Source organism: Sarcophilus harrisii, chromosome 2 (genome assembly GCF_902635505.1).
Source record: "Sarcophilus harrisii chromosome 2, mSarHar1.11, whole genome shotgun sequence".
In the NCBI taxonomy this organism is placed as follows: domain Eukaryota; kingdom Metazoa; phylum Chordata; class Mammalia; order Dasyuromorphia; family Dasyuridae; genus Sarcophilus; species Sarcophilus harrisii.
Genome location: NC_045427.1, coordinates 147,154,389 through 147,177,558, shown reverse-complemented (window position 1 = coordinate 147,177,558; position 23,170 = coordinate 147,154,389).

Here is a 23,170-nt window from a genome sequence, read left to right as displayed (position 1 = left end):
CTCAGATGACACTTCAGTTCTCTTCTTAATTCCTAAGTCTTTTTCATCTCTAAATAAAAAATTATTATTTTTCTTTCTCAGAAAAATCAGTTTATGTCAAAGATCTACTCAAGTGACACTTTCTACATGAAATCTCTCTTGACCTCCCTAGCTGCTAGTATCTTTTCCCAAATCCTCATGAATCTATTTTGTGTATACTTATATACATTTATAGAGTTTCCTCTGATACAACATGAACTTCTCAAAGGCACTGAGTATTTTGCTTTTATAATTGTTTTAATACCATCTGGCACAGAGTAGATACTAAATGAAATGTTTGTTGATTGATTGGTTGTTTGGTCTGAGGAGTATAAGAAGGTCAGATAACAGTCACTGGTTAGCTCAAGAATTGTTTCTCCAGGGGTTACTTTCTTCTCTGACATTTTATAATCACAAGAGCCTATCAACATTTATTATGATCTTATTATAAAGAGGGAAAATGTTAAATGGAAGGATGGAGAGAGGTGGAGGGCAGGGAGCAGCTCATGAGAGGGAAAACAACAACAAAAAGAGAGAATAAACGAATTCAAGTAAAATCCACATGAGTTTCTGAAGATTAGGAAAATAGGAAGGAAAGCAAATACAGGCTGAATAAACAAAGATTATTGGGGAGCTTAAGTGATCAAATGACCTTTTCCTACTGTCATTCTTTCAATTTATATGTTACCTACCATTTTACTTGATAGTTTGGGACCTCAAGAGAAGAGAACTTTGTTAGTTCCTGAACCTAGTGTGAAGAAACTGGCTTCTCTTTCTTCTGAAAAGTTGAGTATTTTTTTAATTTGGAACCTTTCCTCACAAATACTGCCAAAATGATGGGATATTTATTAATATACCACAAAACTGTCTTGTTGCTATAAACAATTTAACATAAATTCAATTTAAAACTTTTTAAGAATTTTTAAAGTTACTCATAGGATATGCTAACTTCCCCCTCTCTATATATCTGTTTTATAGCTTTAATTTACTTATTTTTCACCTAATGGATAAAAATTATTGGATATGACTTTAAAAAGTATATTCAGGGGTTGACCTGGAAGTTCCATAGTAATGCATCAAAAAGTTTGAAAAAGTTTTTTTTTTCCTTTTGTGGTCTATTTAGCTCTTTATTGTTAGATTTTTTTTTTCCCTTCCTGAGATTGATCTGTACATCAGCAGTTGGTACTGATTATTTTTTTCATTTCAAACTTTAGAATCAAATTTGAATCCTCTGGCAGCAGAGGCTGAGTAAAATGACACCTTCAGTAAGTACTGTTCACCCTAATACTTCAGCAATAATGTGGTAAATGAAGTTCTAGGAACTTACTTGCTATCTCTATAGGCATTTAGGGAAGGAAAATGGTAGAGATCAAGAAAGATGAAGAAAAAAGTAGCTGGGTTCATAGACAACAAACAAATGACTGTGCTCTTGGGGGTCATGGGGTTTAAACATCATGAAATGCTCTATAGTCTAATGGAGATAGTTCCACTTTTTACTAGGTCTATGTTTCAGGGAACTTCAGATTATTGCATTTTTGTAGGAGTTAAATCAGATTATGCAGAAAAATGATGAATCATTTCATAAACCCTTCAGAAACTCCAACTTTGTGCCAATTCTAGTCTCTGGCTTCATAAAGACAAAAGTGCCATAATCATTGATATCAAGGAGCTTGCATTCTGTGGAAATAACATTTTGTCTCTGACACTGTTAACAGCCTTCCAGGGCGTCAGTCTCCTCATCTATCAAATTAAGAGGTTGAACTAAATGGCCTCCAAAGTCTCTATAAGTTCAAGATCTACGATCCTATGATGCTATGTACTCATATAAAATTTTTAAGCAAAACAAAATAAATTAAAGATAGTTTTGGGAGAACTGAGGAAGATTTAGCATTTGGGGGAATCAGAAACATCAGGAGGTGAACCCTGAGCTTATCTTGGAGGGAACCAAAGTTGCAAAGGGGAGGAAGGAATGTGTTCCAGATGTGAGAGATTACCTATGCAAAATTAGGGAAGCACTAAAGGAAATCTTGTATATGAGGAACACACAAAGAATATTGTAATGGTAAAGGACCCCACTAATATAATTTTAGTAATAGTAATAGTAATAGTAGTAGTAGTAATGATAACAGTTAACATTAAAAGGTATATGCTTCCTTTGAGCTCATTGGTAGTTTCTATTACCAGTGTAAACAATAACCCCTTATTTGAAAATCTTATCCATATCTTCCCAGAAACCCTTTATAAAAGAGCAACTAAGGTGGGCAGAGACTTCTCAGGCTTTTTATCCATTGTCTTTCATTCTTGCTATATTACCTGTTTATCTCTTCTTCTAGAAACAGATAATCTTGATAATGTCATTTAGAACATGAATATCAGTATATATATATATATATTTTCTACCATCAGTATAGTATCATTTCATGCATGGTTACTAAATAGAGATCATCTATTCAGATTGATATTGAATGAACTACTAGATAAGACTATAAAACTTGATTCTCTCTTTCTCTCTCACTTTTTCTGACTATCAATTTTTCATTTTTAAAAAGGGAGGGAATAATAATGTGTTGTTTCTACCTTCTTGGGTTATTGTAAAAACCAAATGAATGATTCTATGTATAGAACTTTTAAAAATTTAAATCATTATTTGTATCAATTTTCATTGAATACATTTATATAAATATATATATATATATATATATATATATATATATATAATACCAGATAATGACCTTGATTGAATACCTGTGTTTTTCAAATATTTGTTTTTGTTTATATAGAATATGTTCTGAGTTGAATGAAAAGAGAAAGGCTTCTAAAATAAGAAAGGGAAAAATTACTAATCCTGAAAGACTATTATTTTAAAATAAGAGTGAAAAGTATAATAAAGATATTGGAGCTCAAGGGTGAAAAGAGGAAAAGCTTTAAAAGATTTTTAGAAGACTCCCCCTATTTCAAATATATTGGAAACTACTTGCTGGAGATATTTAGTTATTCTTTCCACCTTGCAACTTTTCCTATTGTAGTTTCAATATATTGTGGGTTGAAAGAAGAAATTAAATGGCAAGTTTTTTGGGGGGAAGTTTTGCAATAATCAAGCCTATAATAAAACACTTAACTTAAATTTTTACAATAAGGTACTGTTAAAAAGAAAATGAGAAAAAAAATCAGACTTTTTTTTCTGGTGACAAAAGTGGGACCAAAAATTTTACATGGATTTTCTGGAAATTTTGGGAAGTAGAAATATTTTATTGTTCATATGTAAATCTAGATTGTCTTACTGATCAATGATCACATTCTTACTTCTTTGGAGAAAGAAGAAATTTCCTTTCAATGTATATCTCTATTTGTACGTTACAGCAATTATGTCACATCAACAACATCAATTATTAATTAACTCTTATATACAGCATATAACACTTGGTGGTAGAGGAGATATTAATGTTGTCCCTTTAGCTTTAAAGATCTTATTACTTAGAATTTCACTCTCAGAGTAAAGATGTGATAAGTCCTGGGAAGAGACAAATCTTCGAGTTTTACCTCAGAGGTTGTAAATTCAATTTTGCCAAAGGCTTATTCTCTTAATAAGAAAGCAGATATTATCCATTTAAGAAGGATAATTAATGGACAGACCCTAGGACTCAGGCTCACTAGTGACTAGAGATTATATAAACGTCTCTAGTATTTTAGGCTAGGTATTCATTCATATGCCAAATATAGTTTCCTTCAGAGAATAATGATGGAAGACAAAAAATAAAGGGTAGGGATAGGCCATGAAACTTAAAGCTAAGACAAAAGAATGGGAAACTGACAAGAAAGTTTACTTGTGTCTATCTCTATACCTTGTGTGTATTTTCAATTATAGTTTGATGGAAGTTTAAAAAAAAGACCAGTTTTCAAAATATTAGTTTGTGTTTCACAGCTCTTTATAATTACAAAGCTCTTTATATGGATTATTTCATTTTTATCCTCCCAACAATCCTGTGAATGTAATATTGTTAACTTCATTTGAAAAAATATGAGGCCCAGAGAGGTTATGCATCTTGCCCAAGCTCACACAACTTATAAATAGTGGAACCAGAATTTGAAATCCTCTCTTTGAAGCCCCAGCTATGGAACTTCAAATCCAGAATACTTTCTTTCCCATTTCTGTTTGTGTCTCTGTGCCTCTATCTTCTCAGTGTTTTTTACTTTCCCTCTCCCTCTGACATTTCTGTTCTCTTTCTCTTTTACTTTTTCTTTCTCTCTGTATCTCTCTGTTTCTTCTTTCATCTCTTCTTTCCACTCTTTTTCCTCTCTCTGACTTTCACACTCCTTCTGACCTTTCTATGTCTATCTGCCTTGCCATGATCATCTGTCTTTCTTCCTTATTTATTTTTTCATCACTGTGTGATTCTGTGTACTTTACATCAGCTCATATATGTTTCCAAGGTATTTCCTTCTACGCCATAATATGTCTGTAATGACCAAAATAGCTTATGGGATGTGGTTGTTGTCCTCCTCCCTGAAATCATATTAAAGCATATTTCCCAAAGGAAGAGAGACTCATAGAGGAAGAATCCTTGTTATTTGTATGCCTAAATATATTTATATGAGCAATTAAGAAAGAAAAGGTAACTAAGGAGGCAAAACAGTTAATTCTAGGAAATGAATGAAATTTCTTCTTATAGGAAAGAAGGTATGTTGGGGTGTTTCCTACAATACATGCAAGTGTTCCAGCTTTTCCTGAAACCAGGAGACAGTCCCAGAATTTAATTCAGCCATCCAAATGAGACATGAAACAAAGAAGGCCAGGCATGCCAGGGGATCTATGGGATTGTCAAACATAATGGAAATTCCACAGGAAAGCCAAGTTCAGTGTGAAATCCTAACCACATGTCCTTTAATCTTAACCCATCCCCAGAAGGGCAAAAACCCCTCAGACACAAGCAGATTCCCCAGTAGATGTTTGAGGAATGTCATGTCATGCCTGAAGTGGCATAAAAGCAGCAATCAACAAACCCCAAAAGAATAAAATAATAATAATAATATTAAAGACAAAGGAAGAAATGACTCACAAATGGTATTCATTGGCTTGGATGGAGGATTTGTTCAAGGGAAACTGAAAATCTCAGAAAGTGCGCAATGCCCTCCCTCAAGGATGGGCAAAACCATTATGGCATCATTCAAGCACTTGAATCTTTTCCTGAGTCTCTGATGTAGTTCCCAGAAAATAAGCGAGAATTCACTCAGAGACCATCTAATAATATCAAAAGTGCCAAAGTGAAGAAACCCTAGCATTTAGAGTTGGAAAGGACCTCAAAGGTTGTTTATTTGAGTAGGATCATGTGAGACCAGAACAGTAAAGACTTGCCCATTGTCACAAAGTTGTCAGTAGAAAAGCCAGGACTCAAACCCAGGATTTCAGATACCAAATCCAAAGTTCTTTCCATTATTCTATGTGTTTCCACTGAAAGGTCTTCTATTCAAGATCTAAGATCAATGATTTAAGTATAAATCCTTTTCCTCCTTAGAAGTAAGTCTTCAAGGAAGTATTAGGACTCTTATTTTTCAATTACTTCGCTGCCCAGATACATATTATAATTATACTCCTCTTGAGTGTCAAAACAGTGGATAAAAAATGTCAACTTAAAAAGTATAAATCAAATTTCTGACCTTTCCAAAAAATTTCAAGTTAAATCCTTAATTTGATTTAACTTAAGGCAGAACAACTTTGTTTGAATTCTAGCTCTTCTACTTACTACACAGTTGATTTGTCTCGTCTCTTAAATGAGATTTGTGTGTACACACACACACACACACACACACATACATGCATTCCCTTGTACCCAGTGTATTCCATCAACCCAACCTATCTGTCAGAACCTAATTTAAAATTTTTGAAGTGATCATTTGCACTTTGGAAATAGGAAAACAGTACAAATAGGGATTGATTTATTGTCTTGTTGATTGTTTAGACTTAAGAAAGTGAGGTAGAAAATGTTAACAATGCAAATTAAACTCAAAAGTCTATGTTTATGCATCCCCTCCCTGAAAATCTTTTGTTAAACATTTACCAGCACCCCACTACTTCCATCTCTAAATATTAGCATCCTATTTATCAATTCATCCTGGAAAAGTAGAAGCCTTTTAATCAGAACTCCCACAATGATCATGGCAAAAATATTTTCTTGGGGTAGAGGAAACTTGTCTAAGGTAGAAACAGCAAAGGAGGCATTCAAGCAGAGCGTGACAGAGATGAGGAAAGGTCAACTTTGAAATAGTGGTGAAACTATATAGACCTGTACTTCTCAGAGAGGAGCGAAAGTATCCAAACTCCCATACAGTTATATGCTGTAAAATATCCAATTTACATTAAAAAGGATGTTCAACAAGCAAAGATTTCAATTCAATGTGTGAAACCTAATTAGCTTTTCTGCCTATAAGAAATGCATTAGCATTAACTTTTGTATCTCTAAAAGGATGTGGTTAAGAAGATAATTATAATAGCTAGCATTTATTCTGTGCTTTACTGTGCAGAACATTTTGGAAATATCACCTCATTTTTATACTTATAATAACAATAGGAAGTAGATTCAATTAATATCTCCATTTTACAGGTAAGGAAACTGAAGCAGAAAAAAAGATTAATTACCTTGTCTACTAGTGAGTAATACTAGATTTGAATTCAGATCTTTCTGACTCTAGATTCAATAATTCACCTTCTCTAGTTGTTCTCTATTCTAGTGATGACTGGTCATTTGACAAAGCATAAACAGACACAGCTAACCAGGAATCGCCAATTATAATAGTTTAAACAAATAAGCAAACGCTAGGTGTGTACATATGTGAGTGAGCTTGTGTGTATATGTATACAACATACATATATATGTATGTATATTAAATCCCCATAAATCAGTGTAAGTGAAGTATGACCCATCAGAGATGAGCAGAAAAGAAGTTCATGATCCCCATTTCAGAGTGATAACCTAGATAGAAGTAAGGAAACTAGTCCAAGTTCTATCACTGAGAAGCATGATGAAAATTCACTTCCCTTTCAGTTTTTACATATACAAGGTGAGAAAATTAGAATTGAAAGTCTTTAAGATTCCTCCTGACCCTTAAAAAATGAATAAACTGATGACAGCTTAAGAGATGTTAGAGAAATGACCACAAAAAGCATGGGAAGATTGGTCTCAATGACTATACTTAATGCAGGAATTCCACTAAGTTCTCTGGGAACCTCATATTCACAAAGAAGTATTTCCTAGCAGCTCCTCCAGAAACTTCACTAAGAAGCTAAAGCCAAAAAATAGGTAAAAGGAAAACTGGGGTAATAGAGAATATTCCAACAGAAAATGGGCTATCTCCAGAATAAATTTTGTCCAGTAAGAACAATAAGTTGGGAGTTTTGTTGTCTATAAGTGATTAACAAAAGCTATTTCACTATTATATTCTACTATTTTGTAGGAGCTATATACAGAAATTATTGGAGACTAGCCCAGTATCCAAAAATATCAATCATACTTCAGTTAGCTTTGGAAGGCATTATACCATCATTTAATTTGATTCAGTTACCACCTATTAAATAAGAATGGTGAATGGAACACTTATGTCAAGCACTAGTGATAGAAAGATACTAAAATAAATAGTCACTGTCTTAAGAAACTGAAATTCTTAGAGGAAATGGGGAATATTTTAAGAAAGAAAGAAAATCAAAGAAAGAAATATAATGGTTTCTCTGCTCTTCTTTTACTGCTATCATCCTTGGTTGCTGTAATTATCTTTTTTTGCCTTTTTATTGTCTGGGCTATTTGAGAAACAACTAATCTGGGTCTTTTTTGGAAATAATTCAAATATTTCTTTCTATTTTATTTTATATTTATTTATTTTATTCTTTTTATTGAGTGATGCTTGCTAGTGTTGTTATTTGTTCATTCTTCATTTTGAAAAGGCCAAGGACAATATGGGTAATGTCTTTACTTGAGTGAGAATTGGATTTAAATGAAGCAGAGTTTTACAATTATAAGCCTCTCTTGCTTCCAAAACCATAGAGGTTCAATGTCAGGACAAAAATCAAGATTTGCTGTGGATGTAATGGATGATCTTGGTATTTTCCATTTTTTTTTTTCTTGATGATTAGATTCAGGTTTTCAGGATAAGTTATATTGGGTTGCATCTTGAACTTATTTTTTTCTTCTCAAAATATTCTATTTCCCATTTTCTAGTGGGTTCAAAATGTTGTTTTTATGTGTAATTTATAGAATTTGTTTGTTATCCCTTGCATTTTATTTTATAAGATTGATGTTTTGCTAGCATGAAGTCATGTTTTATTTTAATCTCATTGTCTTTTTGATTTCATTTTTCTAGATTTTCCTTCACTTTTGTATATTTCCATGCCCAATTATATGTTTTCTCTTTTCTTTATTTGGTGAGGACTGCCACTGGGATTTCAAGATCTTTTTTCTATTCTTTTATTTCTGATATATAGGCCATGAATTTTTCTTTCACTATTTGTATTTCTCTGGAGCCATTCAAGTACATCTTCCTGTGGTTCCATTCTCTCTTGTGAGAAGCCCTTCACAGATGTTCTGTCTCATCAGATATTTATTTATTTTTCTTCATCTTGAAATATTTATTTAGAGTTTTTGTACTTATTTTGATTATCTGAAAACCATATTACTTTCTCTTATTGATATGTTCCTTATTAATTCATCTGCTTGTGCTGAGGATTTTTAACTGAGTTTTCTTCCATCTGAGATCTTTGACAATTTCTTTTTCCCTCTTTTACTTTCCTTGTTCACTAACTTCTTTCCCCCTTCGTTATGCTTTCATTAGGGGCTGGACTTCAAAATCTTCTCAACTGCCCCACAAAGTTGATAGTTCATGTTCTCTCTCGAGACTAGAGACTATACTTCAAGGGATTTCTTGAGGAGTACAGATGGCCCAAGATGGATGTCAATCATCTTTCTTTCAGCATTAGTGGAATTGACCCAAATGTTGGCATCCCACCCCAGTTTCTGCTATTATTCAATTCTTTAAGTAAATATGGTAAAAACATAGAACATTATCATAATATAGTCTCATCCAGAGCAAATTTCTGATTTTTTTGTGATTGTTGGAATAGATGGAGTTAAGTTTGGTCATAAGACCCTGGGTCCACTTGTGCTTCTCTATCAAGATGTGGTAGCCAGTTGGGGAGGGGATAATGAGGAAGAGAGCATTAGGGATTAGCCTTTTCAACTTTTAATTCACTGTTTTTTAATTTTTGTTTTGTTTTGGGGGGTATTTTGTTTGTTTGTTTTTTATCATATTAGATTTCTTGGTATCTTAGATCATTGAGGTCTAAAAAGTCCCTATATAAGAAGAGGTAAGTCTTCATTTATATTAAAATTTCATTGCATCTATAATCTCCTAATCTGGGATGGCATTCCAACAATGGAAATGCTATCCATTTCTGTTATGCCTCTATAAGTCTTACTCACATTTCCACATCTGGACGATGTGGGAAAACTCAGTGTTCTAGCAAGTCATTTTCTACTTCTTTTGACATTGTATGGTTATATCAATGTCCATCATTCTCACCATGTGATTATGTGACTGATCCATCTTTTTTTCCTATCCTGGTTACTCATCAATCCAATGGCATTCTTTACTTTCATTCTCTTTCATAATTCTTCACTTATAAAGTGTTACAGCCTGAATACACAGAACATGTGCTGCTCCATTACCCTTTGGGTGACCCTATGCTTTCATTCTTCGGAGACTTGCATTCCATGATTAGAAGTCATACAGCATCACCAAAGAATATTGATATGAAAAAGATGGAACTTTGGAGTCATCTAAATCCATGCACAATTCCCCAAGTCTTTCAAAAGAAATATAATTAACAAAAGCTAAATGGAGGATGTAACTTGTGAATGACACAAATGTTTCTTGGCAAAAAAAAAATAACCCAACCAAAAAATCCCCCCAAACCTCACCAGAACAAACTTGTAGTAATGCAAACTCCCATCTTATTGTTTTTGTGGCAAACCATGATTCTTATAAATAAGTAAACATGTTACAACAAAACCATATTAGTTAATTTCAGGAGAAGGCAAGGATGAGAAACAAACTTGCAAGAATTATGAAGACAAATTAAATGGGATAAAATGAATAAATGGGGTCTCATATCTTGTACTGGAATTCAGCACTATTACCATATCCTGCAGAAAGAAATTGGGATATGATTCTGTCTCCATTGACCATAAGAAAAAATTAACGTCTTATGACATTAAGATAGATGTTTTTATGAAGATATTGAAAAAGATTATACACACATAAAAATGAAGTAACTATACAATATAAAAATATGAGGTATCAAAATATAAACATGAATATGAATGCATAAATATAAATATGTGCATATACATACACAGAAACAATAGGTAAGCTCCTTAAGAGGAAAAACTGTTCCATTCTTTGTCTTCTTCCCTTCCCCCAATACCTAAAACAGTTTCTGGCAAACATTAAAAGCTTAATAAATGGATACTGACCAAGATAAGGTCAAAATGGATATGTGATTTAGACACAAATAATTATACAATAAGCAAATTAGAAGAACAAGGAATAGTTTATCTGTCGGATCTAAGCAGAAGGGAAGAATTCATAACCAAATAAGAGATAGAACATTATAAGATGTAAAATAGACAATTTTGATTATATTAAAATAAAAAAGCTTTTGCCCAAATGAAACCAATGCAACAAAGTTTAAAAGGAAAGCAGAAAGTTGGGAAATAATCTTTAAAAGTGATTCAGATAAAGGCCTCATTTCTCAATATATAGAGAACTGAGTAAATTTATAAGAATTCAAGACATTCCCCAATTGATAAATAGTAAAAGTATAGGAAAAGGAAGTTTTTAGATGAAGGAATCAGTTATCTGAAGACATATGAAGAAGTGCTCTAAATCATTTTTGATTAGAGAAATGCAAATTAAAACAACTCTGAGATGCTACCTCATATCTATCAGAATGGCTAATATGACAAAAAAGAAAAATGATAAATGTTGGAAAAGATGCAAGAAAATTGGAACACTAATGCACTATTTTTTGAATTATGAATTGATTCAACCATTCTAGAGAGCAATTTGGAACTATACCCAAAGGGCAACCAAACTTTGCATACACTTTGATCTAGAAATACAACTGCTACATTTGTATTCCAAAGAGATCATAAAAATGGAGAAAAGACCTACATGTGCAAAAATATTTTTTCACTGTCCTTTTCATTGTGGCAAAATATTGGAAAAGAACAAAATGCCCATTAGTTGGGGGATGGTTGAACAAGCTGTGTTATATGAATGTAATGAAATGCTATTGAGCAATAAGAAATGATGAACAGGAAGATTTAAAAACCAACAAACAAACAAACCTGGAAAGACTTACATTAACTGATGCAAAGTGAAGTGGGCAGAACTAGAAAATCTTGTAGGTAATATCAATAGTTTGTGATGACCAACTATGAATGACTCAGCTCTTCTCAGCAATACAATGATCCAAGACAAGTAAAAGACTCACAAAGAAAAATCCTATCCACAGCCAAAGAATTGATGACCTCTGAATGCAGATTGAAGCATATATATTTTTCACATACCTTATTCTTATTCATTTTTTCCTTTTGATCTATTTCTTCATTTATAGCTGTAACTAGTATGGAAATATGTTTTACATCATAGCACATATATAATCTATATCAAATTGTCTTCCATTTTTGGAAGAGGGAAGGAGAAGGAGGGAAAAAATTTTGCAACTCAAGATTATGTAAAAAATGAATGTTAAAATTGTCTTTTTGATGTGTAATTGGGGAAAATACTGTTAAAGAAGAAAAAGAAAAAAAGAAAGACAAACATGAAAAAATAATGATCAGATTTATTACATAAGATAAATATTTGTGTATACACATTCTCATATATTCAGGCTAACTTCTAAAGGAAACTTCCTTCAAGGTATCACAACTTGGGAAATCATTTATTCATCAAAAGCAGATAGAAAAGAATCTAGAGCAGTGTTTCCCAAACTTTTGACATATGTGTACCCCTTCTATAATTTTCATAATGCTGAGTTCCCCTCATCAAAAAAAATGGATGTATTTTAATGACAATCAAAATATATTTATTTTTTTCTTTTTGGTATATACACAAAATAATTATAAACAAAAATAAAATTATTCATAATAAAATATAAATCCATGCCAGAAGGTTTATTGCATGTGGAAGAAGAGCAATTGTTGGAATTGGCTTCAGATAGATTCTTAAAAAATAAACATAAAGAGTGTACTTTAACATCATTCTGGTTGCAAATGCAACGTGTATCCTGTTTTAACAGAAAACATTCTGAAATACATCTTGCCTCATATTTATGTGAAGTTGCTTTTTCAGCATTTGTAGACATTAAGTCGAAAACCAGGAACAGACTATTGGATGTGGAGCCACATCTCAGATTAAAATTAACAACCAGGAAATCAAATTATGATGATCTATTATCTCAGCACAAACAATTTCATCCTTCTATATAAAAATAATTAAAATCAGTGGGACTCACTAAAGCGCATAACAAACCTTTCCTATAAGAAAAATTGCACTAAAAATACACAGGCACCTGTCGAAGCCACTGACTATTAATGAAATAAATTGTCTCTGTAACAAAATGTGGTATATTCTCGCCATGTCATACTGAACCATCTCATGCCTCACAAGATTGTCTTCACTTGACTCATAAGAATGTAGAATTAGGCGCAGCTAAGCCTGGTGCAGTGCACATCCCCACCAAACTCCAATGCAATGCATACTCCCACCAAACTCATCCCATACCCCTGGGGGTACATGTACCGCACTTTGGGAAACACTGCTGTAGGGGAAGAGGACAGGTCTGGGAGATATAGTGATTGTTTCCACTCCACAACAATTAATTTTGTTGATGTTTGGACATACACACACACACACACACACACACACACACACACACAAACATATACTCATGCCATGTGAGATAGGAAAAGACCAGGCTATTAAGGATTTTGAAAGTTAGAGATTTTCTCATCGGATCCTGGAGATAATCTTTGTTCATTCTGAGATACAATTTTATTTTGTTTGTGGGGAAATCTGGAAGTCTTGGAATTTTCTGATCTACTCCATGATATTCCTAGAATCCTCCCCCCCACCATGAACAGTCACTTTTAATGGAATCAGCAACTCCTATGATATACTTTCATGTTTCTTCCTTAAATATTATGCCTGAAATTTTATAGATGAAATTGCTCAGTTCAGGATTTTCTGGCTTTCCTTTGATAACCAAGAAACTCAGTTGGTATTATGACTGACCCAAATAGGCCAAAAGGCATAAATTTCAGGTCAGAGTAAAGAGATTCTTTTCATGAAGTGTGCAGAGGAAGTAGGTTGACTTTCAATCCCTATAACTGTGGAAAGGCAGAACAAGAAGGAATTTTCAAAGTCATTAGAGCCCAGCTCCCCTATCTCCAGACCTGTGAATACCAAAATCAGTTGGTAGGTCTACTTTCTTAGGAACAGCTTTGCTTTACTGAAATAAACTAAATTCTTCTAAAACATCTCTTAAAGATCCCTGTGTTTACTAGTCATTTGATTAATTTAATTGATACTCTGACACACTCTGACACACTTTGTTCTTTTGGTTGTGTGGACATGAGGAACTGAAGTGGATCTAGTTAAATTCCCTTATTCTATAGAAACAAGTCCAGAGAAGGCTAAGGTGTTTGTTCAAAACACAAAGGTAGTCAATAATGGAGAAAACTTCAAAATATTCTCCAGCTACTTCATGCTTCCTCAGTTTACTTGTGGTCTCCTATATGGTATACTATTTCCCAATCTGGGACCCATGAAACTTGAATTGACAGGAGTCCTCAAAAGCAAGCCTAACTCACACTTAGCTATAATAATATATATTATATTATATAATCTATTTATTTTCTAGGTTCATACTCTTCCTTCTCTGCATTCCTGTTTTCCATCTCTAGATCTGCCAACAATAGTCAATCAAAATTACTATTCCTGGTAAGGATGTGACAACCAAATGTTCTATGACTCCAGTCATATCTTTGTGATTTACTAAACCAAAATACCCCATAATGTAAGTGGATTGCTTTGAATTTTAAAGATTTGTATCTCTAATGCTTAGCAGAGTACGTGATACATAGAAGGAAGTGCTTAATATATGTTTTACCATTCTTTCAATCATTTAATCTGCATTCCTTAATGACCAGTTTAGTACCCAAGTTAGTACAGAATACTACTTGCCACAGTTGCCACTTCCAGTTGTTCATGTGAAATCTACACTCCAATGACCAAAACTAATCTTAACATAACATTTTCAGGCTGATACTTTTTTTCTTCCCCTCTTGTGATAGGGAACAGTTTTCCCTAGAAGGAAATAAATATATCCCTGGGATCTGATTGGCCCAGGCATCCCTGACACAACTTTCTGGTCATGAAAGGGCATAAAAAATCTCAGCTCCATGAAGAATTATGCCATAACGTAGATCTTTTTGGACTATGGGGATGTGGTGGCCTTGGAATGTTCCTTCTTGTACAATGTCTCATCATCATTGGAACATTGTTAGAAGAATTGATGTCACTCCTATAAAGAGAAGGAGTGTAGATACCTTACACTGTAGATACCTGAGTTTACACCAGTTGTCTTGCCCCAATGATTTGCTGACTATATGTATTTCTAAAAGATCAAAGAAGTCACATATATCAAAGATAAATGCTGCTATATTCTTATGTAACAATGCTGAAGTAGTGCAAAATAAACCTTTTTGTTAGCTCTTCAGTGATTTTTAAGTGCCTCATTTCATCCCCAAATTAGGTGGGAGGAATAAAATAGAATTGGTCTTGAACCTGTTTTTTTATGATTGTTACTGCCCATCCCATCTCAACTTGCTAAATCATAAATTAGTTATTTCTACAAGCCTGGATCAAGTTCTCAGAGCTACTTTTACCTGAAAGCTAATTTGAAGGTCAATGACCTTTGGATGAGATAGTGCTGAATTCACAATTATGTGAGCTGAAGAGTCTTTTTTTTTTTTGGCTCAGAGCACTGGGAATGATGTGAGTGATCAAGAAATTGGCCACAGTCTGGGATTTACTCAGTTCCCTGAGGCAAAGACTTCTTTTAAACTCTCATAAAAAAAAACCCAAAACAAAACAAATGGACTATGGAATCCCAAAGCCTTTATGGGAACTGTCAGTGAATCTCTTTCCAAGAGAGATTTTCCACCTGCTTTTGGTTCACAGCTGATTGCTAATGGTAGCACCTTGAAGAAATCTTCATTTGGAAATGAGCCTGAATGGATGTCTTCCTAAGCATGTTCTCCTCTTAAAACTAGCATTTTTGTGTCCCTTTCTATCTCTTTATTTTTTCTTATTGTTCAGAAACAAGAAAAGAATGATATACAAATAAAATTAGTTTCTAGCTTTTCAAAAATTATTTTCCAGTAATTACTGACCATATGAAATTCCATATGACATGGATAGGCAGGTAAGTTTTATGATTATAAAACATTGGAAGTATTTAAGTAGTAAAACTGCAAAACTATATCTTTAACTAAATAGTCTAGAAATCAAGTATTAGAAAGAAAATACTGAGATTTTATTGAACAACATTTGGATACTTACTATTCAATTCAATTTTATAAGCATTTATTTAGCATTTACTATGTGTATTACATTGAAATACAAAAACATAAATGGCATTGTCTCTGGCCTCAAAGAGCTTGTTACTGTGAAGAGATACATAACATTTATATAGAAGTCAATGAAATAATATGCAAAACAAACAAAGTACTTTGAGGAAAAGAGATCACTAACAATAGAGAGGATAAAAAAATCATATAATAAAAATATTATAAATAGTATATAACATAATAAACAGTAAAAAGGTAGTAACTATTTCCAGATGAACTTTAAAGGGAGATGGGAACTCCAAGAAGTATAGGTCAAAAGGAAGAACATCCCAGCCTTGGGATGCAAAAGCACAAAAATAGGAAGAATGTTATGAATGGGAAATGACTAGCAGGCAAATTTGACTATAGAGATAAGAGAGGGAACTTTATGAAGTAAATCTGGAAAACAGTACTGTCATAATGTGAAGAAGAGAATTTTATATTTTATCTTATTGCGAGTCATTGAAACATTTTGACCAGAATAGGGCCATGGTTAAACTTGTGTTTTAAAAATACAAATTGGTACATTTGTTAGTTGAAAAGCATTTATATCCTGTTTCAATGTCCAGGTGAAAGGTCTTTCACATAAAGACCTGATCTAGAGTGAATGATAGCTGTATGAGTTATAGAAGGTAACAAAGGTGAGAGATGAGGTACAATTCACAAGACTTTGCAATTGACTTGACATTGGGGGAGAGGAAGAATCAAGTGTCAAGAATAACTCTGAGCCTGTGATCTTTGGTAGATTAGAAAAATGATGGTGCCTTCAACAGAAATAGGGAGGGAAGATGGAAAAATGGGCTTAGGAGGAGAGGTTCTATGCTAAATGCTGAATGTTTTGCTATGTCTCTTTGTTTTAGCCTTGATATAATCCTTAAGTCTAAGATATCCATGACACAAAGTGACCCAATTATGATTTTTGGAGGGATATCGCAATTCATTTGGCTCAATTCTCTACCCTGAAACAAGAGATTCTATCTCCACTGGGCAAACTGTCACCATCTAATTTTTTTTTTTAATTAAAAGAACTTATTTCCTCTTTCTTTCATCTCCCCCATACACTGGGGAAAAGAAAAAGAAAACAAGTTCTCCTTTACAAGCATACTGACTACAATGCACCAGAGTAATCATGAAGGCTAATAAAGTTCCACATTGTCTAGTTCTCAGTGTAACTTACAATCAAAAGATGAAGAATCTTCTTATACACAGTTCTTCTATAATTCTATTCTCTCCCCCTTTCCCCCTGCAACTTAAATGTTGTATTATTCACACACCTTATAAGACTAAAATCCACTAACCTTGCCAAGATTATGTCCATAATTTAAAAAAAAAATCCATGCTATTTAGAAAAGAAAACTCTACATTTTAAAATTGAAAATTAGACTGTGAGCTCCTTGAGGTCAGGGCCTGTTTTGTTTCATTTTCTTATCCCAGCACTTAGCCCAGGGCCTCAGATATACTAGATACTCAATAAATGTTAGATGACTACCTCTAAAGAAAATAAAACCAGGATTTTATACATTGTTACTGAAATCATATGTGTATACATATACATATATATATATATTAGCTTGAATATATTAGTGCCTATATTATATAGAAATGTTAGCTACTGTGACAATGACAGCTTAAGAACTCAATGCAGAATGACTCTATTTCATATAAATTGCTTCTCTTCTTGTAAATATGTAATCTGGAAGACTTGCAAAAGCCTATGCAGTCAAAATGTCCTTTATCCTATTCTTCTATATAATCTTTTAAAATGACAAAACTCAAAAAAATCTCTTTCCATGGATTTGAGACTGTTTCATTAATATTTCTCTGGTTGTGGCAGATATACAACTTCAATTCCATTAGTTATTGGTGTTTTTCAGTCTAAAAGGTCTTTTTTTAAAAACTAAAATCTATTAACTCTAACCATGAAGAGTTCCAACAGCTACCACTTGATAGGGGTTGTTCTTTTAGTTAACCACAGGGTTCAAGGATGAACTCAGTGAAAGACTTTGAGTTCTTCTCTTCCTTGGTGAGCTCAGCCACTTCCCCTTCACCAATTTACTCATTGTAGGCAACACTCCCTCACTTCCAAAGATTATGCCTGCCCAAATTACCAACTCTGAAGTTTTTTTGCCTTCCACATGGTTCTTGCTTTTTAAACTTTCCTTTGGATGCACCAAGAATTCACTCAGGAATAGTATGAAAATCTTACTGTACTGTTCCTCAGAATGGTACATCTCCTTTTAGCACTCCAGCCAAAGGCACTTCTTCCCTGCAGAGCTTGTTTCTGTCCTGCCAATAATGTAGAGTGGAGTAGGTCATAAATAATGTCCTTTAAAACACAACTGGTTCTGGAGGTAGAAGGGACTTTAGAAATCCACTAATTTTATAGATGAGGAAAAGGAGTCCCATAAAGACAAAAGGATTTGTTCAAGGCCATATGTCAAAAGTAGAATTTGAATTCAGATTCTCTGATTCCAAATCTGTAGCTTTCCACTGAGCCATATGATCTTTATGATGATTTTCATCTTCTTCCCTCTTATCCTTTTAACTCTGATTCAAAGAAGGAAACTTATCTTTCTTTTGAAAAGGACCACATCCTAATTGTCCAGGAGCTGACTGACTCTGCAATAATATTCAGCTCAATCTATATTAACATTAAGGGACATTACTCAAATCGAACACAAATAGATTTCTGTTTCAACACAGCCCTGCCAACAATCAACATCTATATAGCGTCCAATATAAAAGAATCTAAACTAGAAGGTTGAAATTTGCTGGTAATGATGAAATTACTTTTGTAATCATTGAAATCCAATAAAAAATAAATGGCTACATATTCACTTGGGAGATTCTAAAGTAAAGTGTAAATTCAAGCAAAAATTTGATCTTACTTTTTTCACTGCATTCTTTTTATACTTCTTTATTTTTATAGATCTTATCCCATAAACACACCCAATGAACTTTCTCCGCACCCCACCATTGGCATACACATTTTTTCCTAATGAAGAGATTGTTTTTGGCTTTGATATATAGTATTTAGTCCTTGTAAAAGTGAGACAAAGTACGTTGGCAGTATTATTCCTTCTGTGAGCCAATAGTTGGGAATGGCCTAGTATAGATTCTGAGCTTTCCATCCATTCTAGAATGACAATTGATATTTCCTTAAATACATTTTAACATCATTTACCTGTGATTTTTAAGCCATATAAGAATGCCAATTCATTCTTGTAACCCCCAAATGACATATCATTGTTATCACATATACTTTCCAGTTGGAATATAAAGACAGATGGAAAGGTTAAACTAACTTACCCAAAAGGACATAGGGAGAGTTGGTGATTAAGCCAGAATTAGAAACCCAAGCCCTCACCTCCTGTTGCTCAGACCACACAGTTAAACTCCCATGCTGAGATATGCTGCAGTACCAGCCGCCAACATCCCACCCTTATATGAAGGTAGAATGGATATCAAACATTCTGTGTACTCATCTCCAGTTCATAACAGCTAATATATATACAATGCTTTAAAATTTTCACAATATTTTACAAATATTTTCTGCTTGTCTTCACAATAATTCTGACATGTGCATGCTAACATTGGCCCCATTTTATAGCTGAGGGCACTGAGGCAGATGAAGTTAAGTAACTTTCTCACTTATACAGTTAGTAGATATCTGAGATCCTATTTAAACTTAGGTTTCCCTCTCTTCAAGTCCAGTGCTCTATCTCCCACCATATAGCTGCCTAATATTCAGTATTCTTTATAAAATTTTCTCAATTCTGATTTTCTATAGCTAACAGAAAATCTTTTTGAAACACTGAAATTGCACTGCCTTTGTAAGAGGAGTATAATGATGATAACTGAATATTTCAGAGAAGATCAAGTACCTTATAGTGCCTCTATTTTATCATTCAGAAAATCAATTGCCAACTTGAAAAAAGTGAGATGATATAAAGGGATGCTCTAAAAGTCTTCAGCTTAAAACTGCACCAAGACTTTTAGGACACCATGTATATTAAGTACTTTGAAAATATTAAAATACATGCTATTATTAAAAGCATTTTGTCTTTTTTTTATTTTTTTAAATAACTTTTTATTGACAGAACCCATGCCAGGGTAATTTTTTTACAGCATTATCCCTTGCGCTCACTTCTGTTCCGATTTTTCCCCTCCCTCCCTCCACCCTCTCCCCCAGATGGCAAGCAGCCCTATACATATTAAATAAGTTACAGTAGATCTTGGATACAATATATGTGTGCAGAACCGAACAGTTCTCTTGTTGCTCAGGGAGAATAGGATTTAGAAGGTATAAATAACCTGGGAAGAAGAACAAAAATGCAAGCAGTTTACATTCATTTCCTAGTGTTCTTTCTTTGGGTGTAACTGCTTCTGTCCATCCTTGATCAATTGAAACTAAGTTTGATCTTCTCTTTGTTGAAGAAATTCACTTCCATCAGAATACATCCTCATACAGTATCGTTGTTGAGGTATATAATGATTTCCTGGTTCTGCTCATTTCACTCAGCATCAGTTCATGTAAGTCTCGCCAATCCTCTCTGTATTTGTCCTGCTGGTCATTTCTTACAGAACAATAATATTCCATAATATTGATATACCACAATTTAATCAACCATTCTCCAATTGATGGGCATCCATTCATTTTCCAGCTTCTGGCCACTACAAACAGGGCTGCCACAAACATTTTGGCACATACAGGTCCCTTCCCCTTCTTTAGTATCTCTTTGGGGTATAAGCCCAGTAGAAACACTGCTGGATCAAAGGGTATGCACAGTTTAAAAGCATTTTGAAATGGCATAGTGGATAAAGTGCTGGACTTTGAATCAAGAAGCTCTGAATTCCTGCTTTATACTTAGTAGATGTGTGGCCTGAGGCAATTCATCTCTCAACCTCAGTTTCTTCATCTCTAAAATGGAAATAAGAATAGCACCTGCTTCCCAGAGTTGTTATGAAGATCAAATGGCATCCAAATGTAAAGAACTTTGAAAACCTTTAAGCTCTTTATGAATACTAGCCATGACCTAGAGTGACTTTTAGAAGTAGCAAGTGTAGCCTATTGGAAGGTATCTGTCCAATAATGGACCAAAAGTTAATCCCTGGAAATTGCTCAGTGATAACAGTTAACATTTATATAGTGTCTTAAGGTTGCAAATCATTGTTCAAATATTACCTCACTTGATTTTTACAATAACCCTGGGAGGTAAGTGCTGTTATTATCCCCATTTTAGAGATAAGGAAACTTCCATGGAGAGAGGTTATATGACTTGCCCAGGATCACATGTATAGTAAGGGTCTGGAACAGGATTTGAACACAGATGTCCTGAGTGCAGAACCAGCACTCTATGTACCAAGCTATAGCAACGATCAGAGCAGCAGCAACAAAAGCAACAAAAAGCAACTCAATTATTCCTTGTTTTCTGTGTATTCTTTCTTTTTATGAACGAGAAATCCATGAAATAATCTGAGTTCCTTGAAAATTCTGATTATTTGGGTTCTGGATAACTTAGGTTTTGTTATAGTGTTCATTTCCATTTAGGCTTCAAACATTTATTAATATATCACCAAACTCACAAAGTATAGACTCTATTTCAGATTCAGTTCTTTCTATTAAATATTTTGTTGCTTGTAATTTCCTACATTTTCCTTACACAGAGAAGTCATAGCATAACATTTATTTGAATTCTACATTTTTGAGTCATCAAATTCTGAAGGAAGGAGTAAGTGAGCCTGAATGGTATAAGACAACTGAGTTCACACAAGATTTTTCTGGTCATTTCAATTCTACAAACATTCATATTGTGCCTAATATGATCCTATTTGAACTAAGGTCTCTCTTTCTTCAAGTCCAGTGCTCTATCTACCATCACTTAGCTGCCTAGCACAGATGGAATCAAATAGAAATCATGCTTTCAAGAGCCATAAAATTTAATATTTGGCATAAGTTTAGTAACAGAAATAAACTCCAAAGAAAATTCATTTTCACTCGAGAAGAACAAAACCATTATCTTTATAGAGCCAATTAAAGTTATCAGCATATGAAAAGGCAACTGGGGTACCATTTGGAAGATCCACATCCTAGTCTTCCTAGTCCCTGCTCTTCAATTAACTATGTCCAAATGGGGTTTGGCCTAACTTCATCCTCATTGATCACTAATGGATCCTAGGTCAATCCCCATTTGGTCTTTGATAGGGAACTGATTAACTCATATTGAATGTAAATAGCAATCATTTCTGTTTTGGCCAAAAACCCTGAGGTCTTCCCCTCCTGGATTCATTTATTTATCTAGAATTTTTTAGACTAGGTGAAAGAGGAGATTCGTTGCTTCAATGATTATCTAGCATTATTTACTGAATGGATGAGGCCTTAGTCAAACTGAAATCTGTTGAAGATTTTAGCTTTAAAAGGCAAAGGCCTCCCATTTCATCCGGGGCCATTTCCAATTCTTTTGATCAGTATCTGGCCATTGGAACCAGATGGCTCTGTAGGGAAAAGTGAAGTAGGTACTTTGCACTACCCTCCCTCACTTAAATCCAATTCACTTGCATGTCATGGTATCACTTCCCTGATGTGGATGTGACAACAACAACAATTGGCTATGTGACTTTGATCAAGAAGCTTAATATCTCTAGATCTCAGGGAAAATGATAAATAATTTTAAGGATTTTTTAACTCTAAAATTCTGCGATGCTATGATGCCTGCCTCCATAAAACAGCCCTATAGAGCTCTAAAGAATGCATTAGCTTTATGCTATCAGTAGATGTATCAAAAGGTGCAAATCCCAATTCTTTTTTTTTTTTTTTTTGCTTCAATCATGAGAGGCAATTTGAAATCAATAGCAGGAGGTTGTGAAAATCTTTCAGTACTTATAGCTGAGACAGATTCTTGGAAACAATATGGACTAATCTAACTTCCTGAGGGAGTTTTCCAAAAGTCCATATACAATATCATGTGGATTGAAAAATGTCATATTTTAATTCCTAATGAGAATTCATAGAGACCAGGCCAAATGAATGTCAAATTGCCACAAGTCACAATGGTATCAGTTTAAGGTTGGGCAATGCTAATAAAATATAAAACAAAAGCTTAGCTCCTTGATAACACAATAGCTAAAGATTGACAAAGATGTGGAAACTGGAAGAGAGGGGAGAGGTAGAGAGTAATGCAGAAAAGGAAGATTGATAAATTATTATACACACACACAAATACACACACCTATGCATATATATATATATATATATATATATATGTTTCAGAAAAAATATAATTCATTAAAGCACTACTGGAGGAAGGGGTGGCAGATGGGTAGTTCTATGAAACAAACATAAGCTTTAGAAATTACAAAGGAACACACATTAAGGATCTTATTATGTGTCATGTATTAGGCTAAGCATTTGACAAATATCATTACATTTTATC